This window comes from Bos indicus x Bos taurus, chromosome 1 (assembly GCF_003369695.1).
Source record: "Bos indicus x Bos taurus breed Angus x Brahman F1 hybrid chromosome 1, Bos_hybrid_MaternalHap_v2.0, whole genome shotgun sequence".
Lineage (NCBI taxonomy): Eukaryota > Metazoa > Chordata > Mammalia > Artiodactyla > Bovidae > Bos > Bos indicus x Bos taurus.
In genome coordinates, this window is record NC_040076.1 from 87,375,416 (window position 1) to 87,388,532 (window position 13,117).

General features: G+C 39.8%; 1 protein-coding gene across 1 annotated transcript in view; it reads left to right on the plus strand.

The window, feature by feature from the left end:
- Window positions 1–13,117, plus strand: part of GNB4 (G protein subunit beta 4) — a 71,923-nt gene that overhangs the window by 36,601 nt on the left and 22,205 nt on the right. The window lies entirely within an intron of this gene.

Genomic DNA, 13,117 nt, shown 5'->3' on the forward strand with positions numbered 1-13,117 from the left:
GAGCAAGCTCCAGAACATGGTAAAGGACAGGGAAGCCTGGCATGCTGTAGTCCATGGGGTCTCAAGGAGTCGGACAGACTGAACAACAACAACACAATGAGGCAGATACTATATTGTAATATACTAGAAAATTAATCTCTAAAACGTTAGGTTGCAGAAAAGCATTAAAAATAATTAGTGGCATAATGCTGCTTCTAAGTTGCTTTGCTGCTACTGCTAAGTTGCTTCAGTCGTGTCCGACTCTGTGCGACCCCATAGACGGCAGACCACCAGGCTCCCCTGTCCCTGGGATTCTCCAGGCAAGAACACTGGAGTGGGTTGCCATTTCCTTCTCCAATGCATGAAAGTGAAAAGTCAAAGTGAAGTTGCTCAGTCGTGTCCGACTCTTAGCGACCTCATGGACTGCAGCCTACGAGGCTCCTCTATCCATGGGATTTTCCAGGCAAGAGTACTGGAGAGGGGTGCCATTGCCTTAAAGTCACTTTAGTTGTGTCCAACTCTTTGCGACCTCATGGACTGTAGCCCTTCAGGCTCCTGTCCATGGGATTCTCCAGGCAAGAATACTGGAGTGGGTTGCCATTTCCTTCTCCAGGGGATCTTTCTAATCCAGGGATCGAACCCTTGTCTTTCTTGTCTACTGCATTGTCTGGCGGGTTCTTTACCACTTGAACCACTTGGGAAGTCCAGTGGCATAATAAAGACATGTCTGTCTTCTTTACTCTTGGAAATCAACTCAAAACACTAAAGAACATGAGGAACAAATAGAACTTCATCTTTAACAAAATTTAAAAACACTTAGAACTTCAGACCCTAATATAATGGGGGAAAGTCATCAAATATCAGGGTGTGGACAGGCTCTAAAAGGAGAATTCTGAGGCCGTAAATCTTATATTCCCACAGGGACTGCATCATTGCTTTCTTTTGGAACAATGGAAACATGCTTCTCTGGACTGAGGAATAGCAAGGAAGGCAGAGATAAAATGAAAGGGTATAGACATGCCATCTTTTAGGAAGCCTCTTGGTGAGCAGGGTAGAGGAGAGACTAAATTGTGTGTAGTGTGGTGCTACCTACTTCTTTTCACAGGGAAAAGTAAAGGTTAAACAACTTAGAAATAAAGAACCTCATTATGAAGCAGGAAGAATCCAAGTTATTAGTAACTTGGAACACTGCTGTGATCCTCCAGTATGAGAGATACGAATCTTTTGCAGCAGCTAATTTAAAAGTGAAGATTAAAAAGAAAAAGGAACAATTATAGGATCTCTGCAGAGGTATTACAGGAAGGAGAGGAAGGGAGTAGAAAAAACAAGGGGTGGGTAAAGAACAGTCAGCAGAAAAATGTTGATATGAGTGGATTAAAACTATAACCAGTCTTCAGTTCAGTTCAGTTGCTCTGTCGTGTCCAGCTCTTTGCGACCCTGTGGAGTGCAGCACGCTAGGCCTCCCTGTCTATCACCAATTCCCAGAGTTTACCCAGAGTCATGTCCATTGAGTCGGTGATGCCATCCAACCATCTCATTCTCTGTCGTCCTGTTCTTCTCCCACCTTCAGTCTTTCCCAGCATCAGGGTCTTTTCCATTGAGTCAGTTCTTTGCATCAGGTGGCCAAAGTATTGGAGTTTCAGCTTCAACATCAGTCCTTCCAATGGACACCCAGGACTGATCTCCTTTAGGATGGACTGGTTGGATATCCTTGCAGTCCAAGGAACTCTCAAGAGTCTTCAACACCACAGTTCAAAAGCATCAATTCTTTGGCGCTCAGCTTTCTTTATAGTCCAACTGTCACATCCATACATGACTACTGGAAAAACCATAGCTTTGACGAGATGGACCTTTGTTGGCAAAGTAATGTTTCTGCTTTTTAATATGCTGTCTAGGTTGGTCATAACTTTCCTTCCAAGGAACAACCAGTCTTATTCTCAGAAATTCAGGAAGTTAATGATTTAGGTGTGAACGACAACTCTGAGTGGATACCTTAGGTGTCTAAACAAAGCTGTCAAAGGGGGATTTATTTTGCTTGGGATAATCAGAGAAGGCTTCATAGGCTAATCTCTGAGTTAGATGTTGCTGCCACCACCAGAATGGATGCTCCAGCATCTCTTTATCTCACTTGTTCCAGATCCTGAGCAGGAATGACTGACGGGCCAAGCACATTGGTCATATGGCCATCTCATTAAAAAGAATTCTGTTCTCTGTATCTATAAGCTTGGGTGTTTTTTTGTTTGTTTGATTGAGCATGTGAGATTGTATGGTATTTGTCTTTCTCTGACATATTTCTCTTTTAGTGTAGTGCCCTCAGGGTCCATCCATGTTGTCAGCACAAGTGGCAAGATACTCTTTTTATGGCTGAGTAACATTCCACTGTGTGTGTGTGTGTCCTTTCATCTGTCAGCAGATACTTGGTTGTTTCCATATGTTGATTATTATAAATAATCCTGCAGTGAACAAGAGGATGAGTATATCTTTTTAAGTTAAGGTTTTTGTTTTCTTTAGATAAATACCTAGAAGTGGAACTGCTAGATAATACGGTGGTTCTTTTTATAATTTTCTGAGGAACCTATATACTAATATACTATTTTCCATAGTGGCTGCACCAATTTACATTCCCACTAACAGCACTCAAGTTTCCCTTTTCTCCACATCCTCATCGACACTTGTTATTCTGTCTCTCTTAAAGAATTTTGTTTTGTTTTTCTGTTTTTTGTTGTATTTTTTAAATTTTTATATTTTGGCTGCACTTGGCAGCATGTGGGCCCTTAGTTCCCCAGTCAGGGATGGAACCCATGCCCCCTGCGCTGGAAGCACAGTCAGCCTCTGGACCACTAGGGAAGTCCTTCTCCTCTTTTTGATGATAGCCATTCTGACAGATGTGAGATACTATCTCATTGTGGTTTTTATTTTCATTTCCCTGATGATCAGTGATTTGAGCAAGTTTCCACGTATCTGTTGACCCATCTATATGTCTTTTTGGAAAAATGGTATAAGATAGTGAGTGGTCCAGTTTCATTCTTTTGCATGTAGCTGTCCAGTTTTCCCAACACCACTTATTGAAGAAACTGTCTTTTCCCCCCTATATATTCTTGGCTCCTGAGTTGTAAATTAATTGATCATGTATGTGTGGGTGTGTTTCTGTGCTCCCTGTTCTGTTCCATTGATCTATGTGCCTGTTTTTGTGCCAGTATTATATTATTTTGATTACTATAGATTTGTAATATGTTAATGCTTGGAAATCAAGACATGTGATACCTCCAGCTTTGTTCTTCCTCAAGACTGCATTGGCTGTTTGGGGTCTTTTCTGGTTTTATACAAATCTTAGGATTATATGTTCTGTTTCTTTGAAAAATGATATTGGGATTTTGATAGGGATTGCATTGAATCTAGATTGTTTTTGGTAGTATGGACATTTTAACAATATTATTCCAATCCATTGAGTACAGAATATCTTTTCATTTATCTGTGTCATCTTCACTTTCTTTCGTCAGTGTCTTGGGGTGTACAGGTCTTTTGTGAGCTCAGTCACTCAGTCGTGTCCGACTCTTTGTGACCCCGTGAACTGTAGCCTGCCAGGCTCCTCTGTCCATGGGATTTCCCAGGCAAGAATACTAAAGTGGGTTGCCATTTCCTACTCCAGGGGATCTTCCTGACACAGGGGTTGAACCTGCATCTCGCGTCTCCTGCGCCTCCTGCATTGGCAGGCAGATTCTTTACCATTGCACCCTCTGGGAAGCCCACAGGTCTTTTATATTCTTGGATAAATGTATTTCCAGGTGATTTATCCTGTTTGATGTAATTGTAAATGGGACTGTTTTCTTAATTTCTCTTTCTGATAGGTCATTACTAGTGTATAGCAACGCAGCAGATTTCTATATACTTATTTTGCATATTTCTGTATAATTGTATGTTTACATATGTCTATATATATGTAACTTTATCAAATTCCTTTATTAGTTCTCAGTTTTTGATTGAGTCTTTAGTGTTTTCTGCATGTAATATGTTTGCAAGTAGTGATAGTTTTACTTCTTCTGTCAAGTTTTAATGCCCTTTGTTTTATTTCTGTTTGGATTTGCAATACTCTCCTGAATCAAAGTGGCAAGAGTGGGCATCTGTGTCTTGCTCCTGACCTTAGAGGAAAAGCTTTAAGCTTTTCACCATTGAGTATGATGTTATATATGTATGTTGTATATGTCATATTTATCATGTTGAGGTACATTCCATCTGTGTCCACTTTGTTGAGAGGTTTTTGGTTTTTTTTTAACCATAAATTGATATTGAATTTTGTCAAAAGCTTTTTCTGCATGTGTTGAGATAACTGTATGATATTTATCCTTCATTTTGTTAATGTAGTTATATCACATTGATTTGTGGGTGTTGAACCATACCTACATCCTTTGAATAAATCCCATGTGATCATGGTGTATGATCCTTTTGATGTATTGATGAATTCAGCTTGCTAATATTTTGTTGAGGATTTTTGAATCTATGTTCATCATGGATGTCAGCATGCAGTTTTCATTTCTTGTGAAGTTCTTGTCTGAAGTGCTTGGCCAGTTTGGTCACATGTCAATTTCATTTAGTTCTCGTAGTGACCCTGTGAGGTAGGTGGGCCTACTTCATTTTGTAGTTGAGGAAACTGAGCCTCAGTGAGATTAAGAAACTTGTGAAGGTAACATAACTTAGAAGGGGTAGATCCAGGACTCAAACCAGGTGTATTTTGGTTCCAGAACTGGTGCTGTAGGTACCACTATGGACCTGCCTCACAGCTAGGTCTAACATCTGGCTTTGTAGCCTGTGCTATAGCCACATGAATTTCTTGTCATTCCCTGAGCATGCACTGCTCTTTTCTGCTTTCTTGCTTTTTTCCAAATCTTTTACTTTGCCTGGAATTATACTTCTCTGCTCTAATTTTGCTCCTGGGACTTCTATTCCTTGAATCCTAGTCTTCCTCTAAAAAGCCACCTCAAATCCTCCACTTGTATTTCTTTTTCTTTTGCTGGAAGGCAGCATGGCCTGATGGAAAAGTACATGGATTCCGTCTTTTAATTATGTTGTGGTCAGGACACATTTACAGATTTTTTGATGCTCAGTATCTTTGCTGTAGAGTATGAATACTGAAGCCCGCATATAGGTTTATGGAGAAGAATAAAACAAATGACACGAAAGGACTTAGACCAATGCCAGTAAGTGGCAGTTCTTTGCACAGCATTTTAGGTTTGTGTTACAGGGTTGATCGCAGCTTGCTTTGTGTATAGTTCCTCGTGCATGTTTGCCTCCACCCCCTGCGTCCGACTGGAAGATTCTGTGGCTTAATCATCTTTATATCTCACCAGCATCCAGGTAGGATGTCATGAGCATATAGCTCACTGAATCATCTTATATGATTTCAAGTAACCACATATATGTAAAATACCGCATACTTTTCAGTTTAATGTCATGCTATACTTATAAATCCTTTCTTCCTTCTTCCTTTTTTTTTTCTCTCTTAATTCCAGAAATATAACTTAACTGTATATTTAAGGTAAAAATACATGACATAATAGAAATGTATGCTATTTGGTACAATACATGATTCACTAAAAAATTTTGTGTTTTATATTTGAGTATCATTGATTAACCATGATTCATTTTAAATTGAAAAAAATAGAAATAGAAAAAACATAGATTTTCTTTTGTAATTTCTGCTTGTTTGATTTGGAGTGAGAAGCAACACTTTTCTCTTACTTTGCGCAAAGATGTTAATATCAGGCAGAGCTTGCATTTCTTAAGGTGGACAGTAAGAAATTCAGCTGTTAATTGGGAATGAATCCCTTATATTCAGTTTTATAGTGAATATAACTGTTCATTAGACTAGTTCAATAATGTTCACTTGCAGTGTTCTAATTGTGTTGTTAATATTAAGGTTAGGTCTGTGAAGGCAGGGATTTTGGGTCTGCTTCTGTTTCCATGGTGCCTAGAGTAGTACCTGACACAGACATTTTTTATTGAATGACTGGATTAAGAAAAATAACCTAAACAATGATAGTTTGTTTTCATAAAGCTTAAAATCAGAGAGCTCTTTTTATAGAATTTAGTCTTCAACTGCACCATTTTTGGACATGGCTCAGGCCATCACTGTCATTTCTGGAAATTCTTTTCATTCTAGGAGAGTGGGCTAAATCATTCCCTGCCAAATCAGGTTTCTAAACCCACAATTAGATTGAGAATGAGAGAATCAAATCATGTGTTTGTGTAACTACTTATGAACACCTTTATATAGAAATATTTTAAGTGTTTATAAATAGGTCAGAGGCCACCAAAAAGATTGTATATCCATTTAGCATTTGTTGCAGACTAATGCAACAAAGATCTGTTGGGGAAGATCTGTTGGAGAAGGATAGACTCCAGTATTGTTGGGCTTCCCTTGTGGCTTAGCTGATAAAGAATCCACCTGCAATGTGGGAGATCTGGGTTTGATCCCTGGGTTGGGAAAATCCCCTGGAGAAGGGAAAGGCTACCCACTCTAGTATTCTGGCCTGGAAAATTCCGTGGACTGTATAGTCCATGGGGTTGCAAAGAGTTGGACACACTGAGTGACTTTCACTTTCACTTTCCCATGTATATGAATCTTCTAAATTTATTATTAACTGATAAACTTGATTTAAAACATTTTGTGTGTGTGTGTGTGTGTTAGTTGCTTAGTTGTGTCCAATTCTTTGCGACCCCATGGACTGTAGCCTACCCGGCTCCTTTATCCATGGAATTTTTCAGGCAAGAATACTGGAGTGGGTTGCCATTTCCTTCTTTGTTAAAACATTTTATTGGTTATTAAACATGTCCTTTGCTTGCTTTTACTTACTTTGTTACACTGATTTTTGTTTCATTATCTTCCTTTTAATAATTCTTTTCAGTTTGTGTAAAAATTTAAAGTCTCTTTGAAACGCTACCCTATAAATAAGCATAAATGTCTGATAACTGGTAGGGAATTTGCTTTTAATATAAAAATATAGATGTGACTTATTATGACATGTCAGGAAAATAACTTTTTATATATCTTTTTATCATGTTAGAGCTAAAGTATTTCATTTCTAATAGCATCTGTATATACTATACTTGCAAAATATTTTAAAGAAGTGTTATTTTTTTTAATTAAAATTTTTAATTGAGATGTAGTTATACACTATTTTGTTTCAGATGTATAGTGTAGTGATTCATAACTTTTACAGGTTATATTCTATTTATAATTATTATAAAATATTGGTTCTATTCCTTGTGTTGTACAATGCATCCTTGTAACTTATTTATTTTATACATAGTAGTTTACACCTCTTAATTTCCTGCACGTATCTTGTCCCTCTCTCCTTTCTTCTCCCCACTCAGTTCAGTCAGTTCAGTCTCTCAGTCGTGTCTGACTCTTTGTGACCCCATGGACTGCAGCACGCCAGGCCTTCTTGTCCATCACCAACTCCTGGAGTTTACCCAGGCTCATGTCCATTGAGTTGGTGATGCCATCCAACCATCTCATCCTCTGTCATCCCCTTCTCCTCCCACCTTCAATCTTTCCCAGCATCAGGGTCTTTTCAAATGAGTCAGTTCTTCGCATGAGATGGCCAAAGTATTGGAGTTTCAGCTTCAGCATCCGTCCTTCCAATGAATATTCAGGACTGATCTCTTTTAGGATGGACTGGTTGGATCTCCTTGCAGTCCAAGGGACTCTCAAGAGTCTTCTCCAACACCACAGTTCAAAAGCATCAATTCTTTGGCACTCAGCTTTCCTTATAGTCCAGCTCTCACATCCACACATGACTACTAGAAAAACCATAGCCTTGACTAGACGGACCTTTGTTGGCAAATAGTAATGTCTCTGCTTTTTAATATGCTATCTAGGTTGGTCATAACTTTCCTTCCAAGGAGTAAGCGTCTTTTAATTTCATGGCTGCAGTCACCATCTGCAGTGATTTTGGAGTCCCAAAAAACAGTCTGCCGCTGTTTCCACTGTTTCCCCATCTATTTGCCATGAAGTGATGGGATTGGATGCCATGATCTTTGTTTTCTGAATGTTGAGCTTTAAGCCAACTTTTTCACTCTCCTTTCACTTTCATCACAAGGCTCTTTAGTTGTTCTTCACTTTCTGCCGTAAGGGTGGTGTCATCTGCATATCTGAGGTTATTGATATTTCTCCTGGCAATCTTGATTCCAGCTTGTGCTTCTTCCAGCCCAGCGTTTCTCATGATGTCCTCTGCATAGAAGTTAAATAAGCAGGGTGACAATATACAGCCTTGATGTACTCTTTTTCCTATTTGGAACCAGTCTGTTGTTTCATGTCCAGTTCTAACTGTTGCTTCCTGACCTGCATACAGATTTCTCAAGAGGCAGGTCAGGTGGTCTGGTATTCCTATCTCTTTCAGAATTTTCCAGTTTGTTGTGATCCACACAGTCAAAGGCTTTGGCATAGTCAATAAAGCAGAAATAGATGTTTTTCTGGAACTCTCTTGCTTTCTTGATGATCCAGTGGATGTTGGCAATTTGATTTCTGGCTCGTCTGCCTTTTCTAAATCCAGCTTGAACATCTGGAAGTTCACGGTTCACATACTGTTGAAGCCTAGCTTGAAGAATTTTGAGCATTACTTTACTAGCGTGTGAGATGAGTGCAATTGTGCAAGTAGTTTGAGCATTCTTTGGCATTGCCTTTCTTTGGGATTGGAATGAAAACTGACCTTTTCCAGTCTTGTAGCCACTGCTGAGTTTTCCAAATTTGCTGGCATATTGAGTGCAGCACTTTCACAGCATCATCTTTTAGGATTTGAAATAGCTCAGCTGGAATTCCATCACCTCCACTAGCTTTGTTCATAGTGATGCTTCCTAAGGCCCACTTGACTTTGCATTCCAGAATGTCTGGCTCTAGGTGAGTGAACACGCCATCATGATTATCTGGGTCGTGAAGATCTTTTTTGTACAGTTCTCCTGTGTATTCTTGCCACCTCTTCTCCCCACTAGTAACCGCTAATTTGTTCTCTACGTTTTTTAGTCTTCCTTTTTGTTGTATTCACTAGTTTGCTTTATTCTTTAGATTATACATATAAGCGATATCATACAGTGTTCTCTGGCTTATTTCACTTAGCATGATACCATCCAAGTCCACCTGTGTTGTTGCAAATGGCAAAATTTCATTCTTTCTTGTGACTGAGTAGTATTCCATTATATGTGTGTATGCGTTTGTGTGTATTTTCTTTATGCATCATCTGTTGTCGGGCATTTAGATGGTTTTCATATCTTGGCAATTATAAAGAATGCTGCTCTGAACATTGGGATACATGTATCTTTTTAAAGTAGTGTTTGCAGGGGTTTTTTTGGATAAATACTCAGGAATGGAATTGCTGAGCCAAGTGGTGTGTCTATTTTTAGTTTTAGTTTAATTTTATTGTTGGGGTATAGTTGATTTACAATGACCGTGTTAATTTCAGGTATACAGCAAACTGATTATCTTTCTGTCAGGTTGGTTTATTTCTCTCCCTCTGTTCTTATCTCATTGCAACAAAAATTTGGAATGGTAGACTAAATGGTTGAAAACAACAGGGAAGTTACACCTCAGTTACAGCTCAAGCAGACAGAACTTTTATTAAAAACAGACACTCCCTAAACATGGGAGCAGGCTGACCCCAGAGAAGTAGAAAGGTTTCCCTTTTTTATACTTCCCCTCTCCTCTTTTTGGTTCTGCCCAATGCAAAATAGGGCTTTAACCGCCACCAGTCAGGAAGGGGAATGCAAATGGACATGTTCAAGTCTGACTGACAGTTGCACGTTATATAACAACAGGCTCTGTTGCGCATGTCTTCCTGTAATTCAGTCTGTTGTTACCAGATGTATGGAACATTAATAAATCCTTAATGGCTTCCTAGCTGCCTAAGTTTACTTGAGTAAGCCCCTGTGGTTAGTTTGTATCCACTGTGTGCCTAAGGCACTTGTGAGAAGTTGGAAAAGTCACTGTGGTTATTTTTGTAGTAGTCTATCTGTGAGCTCCCCTGGGCATGTCTGGGATGGGGTTTAAAGGTTAGCTTGCATCCTTTTCACCTAGGCCACCCATCGCTCATGCCTAACTTCTGCCTAACATATCCAGTCATTTTAAGATTCTTTTCCCATATAGGTTATTACAGAATAATGAGTAGAGATTCAAGTGTTATGCAGTAGGTCTTTGTTGATGATCTAGTTTATATAGAGTAGTGTGTATATATTAATCTGAAACTCCTAATTTATCCCTCTCCCTTCATCTTTCCTGTTTGGGAAGCATACATTTTTTTTTTTAAGTCTGTGAGTCTTTTTCTGTTCAGTAAATAGGTTCATCTGTAATCATTTTTTTTTTTTTTCTAAGGCCAGGCTCTGTGTGGCATGCAGGATCTTAATTCCCTGACCAGGGATTGAAACCATGTCCCCTGAAGTGAACAATCAGAGTTCTAACCACTGGACCGCCAGGGGATTCCCTGTAATCTTTTTAGATTCCACATATCAGTAATTATCATACAATATTTGTCTTTCTCTGACTTAATTCACTTAGTATGATGATCTCTAATCTCTAGGTCCATCGTTGTTGTTGCAAATGGCCTTATTTCAGTGTTTGTTATGGATGAATAATACTCCATTGTACATATATGTACCATCTCTTCTTTATCCATTTATCTATTGATGGACATCTAGGTTGTTTCCATGCGTTGGCTGTTGTACATGGTGCTGCAGTGAACATTGACATGCCTGTATCTTTTAAAACATTTTTATTCATTTTTGGCTGCACTGGGTCTTCGTTGCTGTGTGCAGCTTCGTCTCCAGCTGTGGCGAGCAGGGGCTGCTGTTTAGTCACAGTGCGTGGGCTTCTCACTGTGCTGGCTTCTCTTGTGGTGGAGCATGGTGATAGCTTACGGTGATCCGAACGATGTCGGATTCGTGATCTTCAAAGATTTAGCTTCGGGACCAGGGACCAGGCTTGATCACTCAGGAGCTTTTGTGTAGCAGACTTTTTTTAAAGTATAAAAGGGGACAGAGAAAACTGACATAGACATCAGAAGGGGGACAGAGAGTGCCCTGCTTCCCCTAGTCTTTGCAGGGGAGCTTTATACCTTGTTACAATAAAGGGTTTTACCAGACCCACTCCCACAATATAAGATAACAGGATTAGAACTAACAATAGAAAGATCTTACCAGACCCACTCCCACAATATACATTTTAACAAGATTAGTGAGAAGGTCCTTGTTAGGGAGAAACATGTCCTTAAGCAAGATACATTGTTATATTGACTAATACAAAGCAATGTAGAAAAAAAAGTCCTTTTCTCCTCCTTGAGAACCTCAGACCCCTTTCTACTATTCAAGGGCCCTGGACCTTTTCCTCCTCAAGGGCCCCAGACTACTTATCAACCTACCTAAGGATGAGCTTTGAGATTGGAATGAAAACTGACCTTTTCCAGTCTGGTGGCCACTGCTGAGTTTTCATTCCAATCCCAAAGAAAGGCAGTGCCAAAGAATGTTCAAACTACCATACAGTTGCACTCACCTCACACGCTAGTAAAGTAAGGCTCAAAATTCTCCAAGCCAGGCTTCAGCAGTACATGAACGGTGAACTTCCAGATGTTTAAGCTGGATTTAGAAAAGGCAGAGGAACCAGAGATCAAATTGCCAACATCTGTTGGATCATCAAAGAAGCAAGAGAGTTCCAGAAAAACATCTATTTCTGCTTTATTGACTATGCCAAAGCCTTTAACTGTGTAGATCACAACAAACTGTGGAAAATTCTTCAAGAGATGGGAATACCAATCACCTTACCTGACTCCTGAGAAATCTGTATGTAGAACTGGACATGGAACAACTGACTGGTTCCAAATAGGGAAAGGAAGGAGTACGTCAAGGCTGTATATTGTCACCCTGCTTATTTAACTTATATGCAAAGTACATCTTGCAAAATGCTGGGCTGGATTAAGCACATGCTGGAAGCAAGATTGTTTGGAGAAATATCAATCTAAGATATTTAGATCAAACTAAGATCATGGCATCTGGTCCCATAACTTAATGGCAAATGGATGGCTAAACAATGGAAATAGTGAGAGACTTTATTTTGGAGGGCTCCAAAATCACTGCAGATGGTGGCTGCAGCCATGAAATTACAAGACACTTGCTCCTTGGAAGGAAAGCTATGACCAACCTAGACAGCAAATTAAAAAGCAGAGACATTATTTTGCTGACAAAGGTCTGTCTAGTCAAAGCTATGGTTTTTCCAGTAGTCGTGTATGGATGTGCGAGTTGAACTATAAAGGTGAGCACTGAAGAATTGATGCTTTCAAACCGTGGTGTTGGAGAAGATTCTTGAGAGTCTCTTGGACTGCAAGGAGATCCAACCAGTCAATCCTAAAGGAAATCAGTCCTGAATATTCATTGGAAGGACTGATGCTGAAGCTGAAGCTCCAATACTTTGGCCACCTGATGTGAAGAACTGACTGACTCATTGGAAAAGACCCTGATGCTGGGAAAGATTGAAGGCAGGAGAAGGAAGGGGACGACAGAGGATGAGATGGCTGGATGGCATCACTGACTCGATGGCCATGAGTTTGAATAAGCTCCGGGAGTTGATGATGGACTGGGAAGCCTGGTGTGCCGCACTCTGTGGGGTCGCAGAGAGTCGGACATGACTGAGCAACTGAACTGAACTGAAGGATGAGCTCTCTCAATAGGGTGCACGAGCTTCGGTAGTTGCTGCACGCAGGCTCAGTAGTTGTAGCACACGGGCTTAGTTACCTCTTGGCATGTAGAATCTTCCCAGAGCAGGGACTGATCCCATGTCCCCTGCAGTGGTGGGTGAATTCTTAACTGCTGAACACCAGGGAAGTCTTGCATGTACCTTTTTGAATTACAATTTTCTCTGGATATATGTCTAGGAGTGGAATGCTTGAGTATTTGCTAGTTCTATTTTTCGTTTTTTAAGGAACCTCCATGCTGTTCTCTATGGTGGCTGTACCAATTTATATTCTCACCAACAGTGTGGGAGGGTTCCCTATTCTCCACACCCACGTCAGCATTCATTGTTTGTGGACTTTTGCATGATGGCCTTTCTTAACTCGTGTGAGGTGGTATCTCATTTTAGTTTTGATTTGCATTTCTCTAAAAA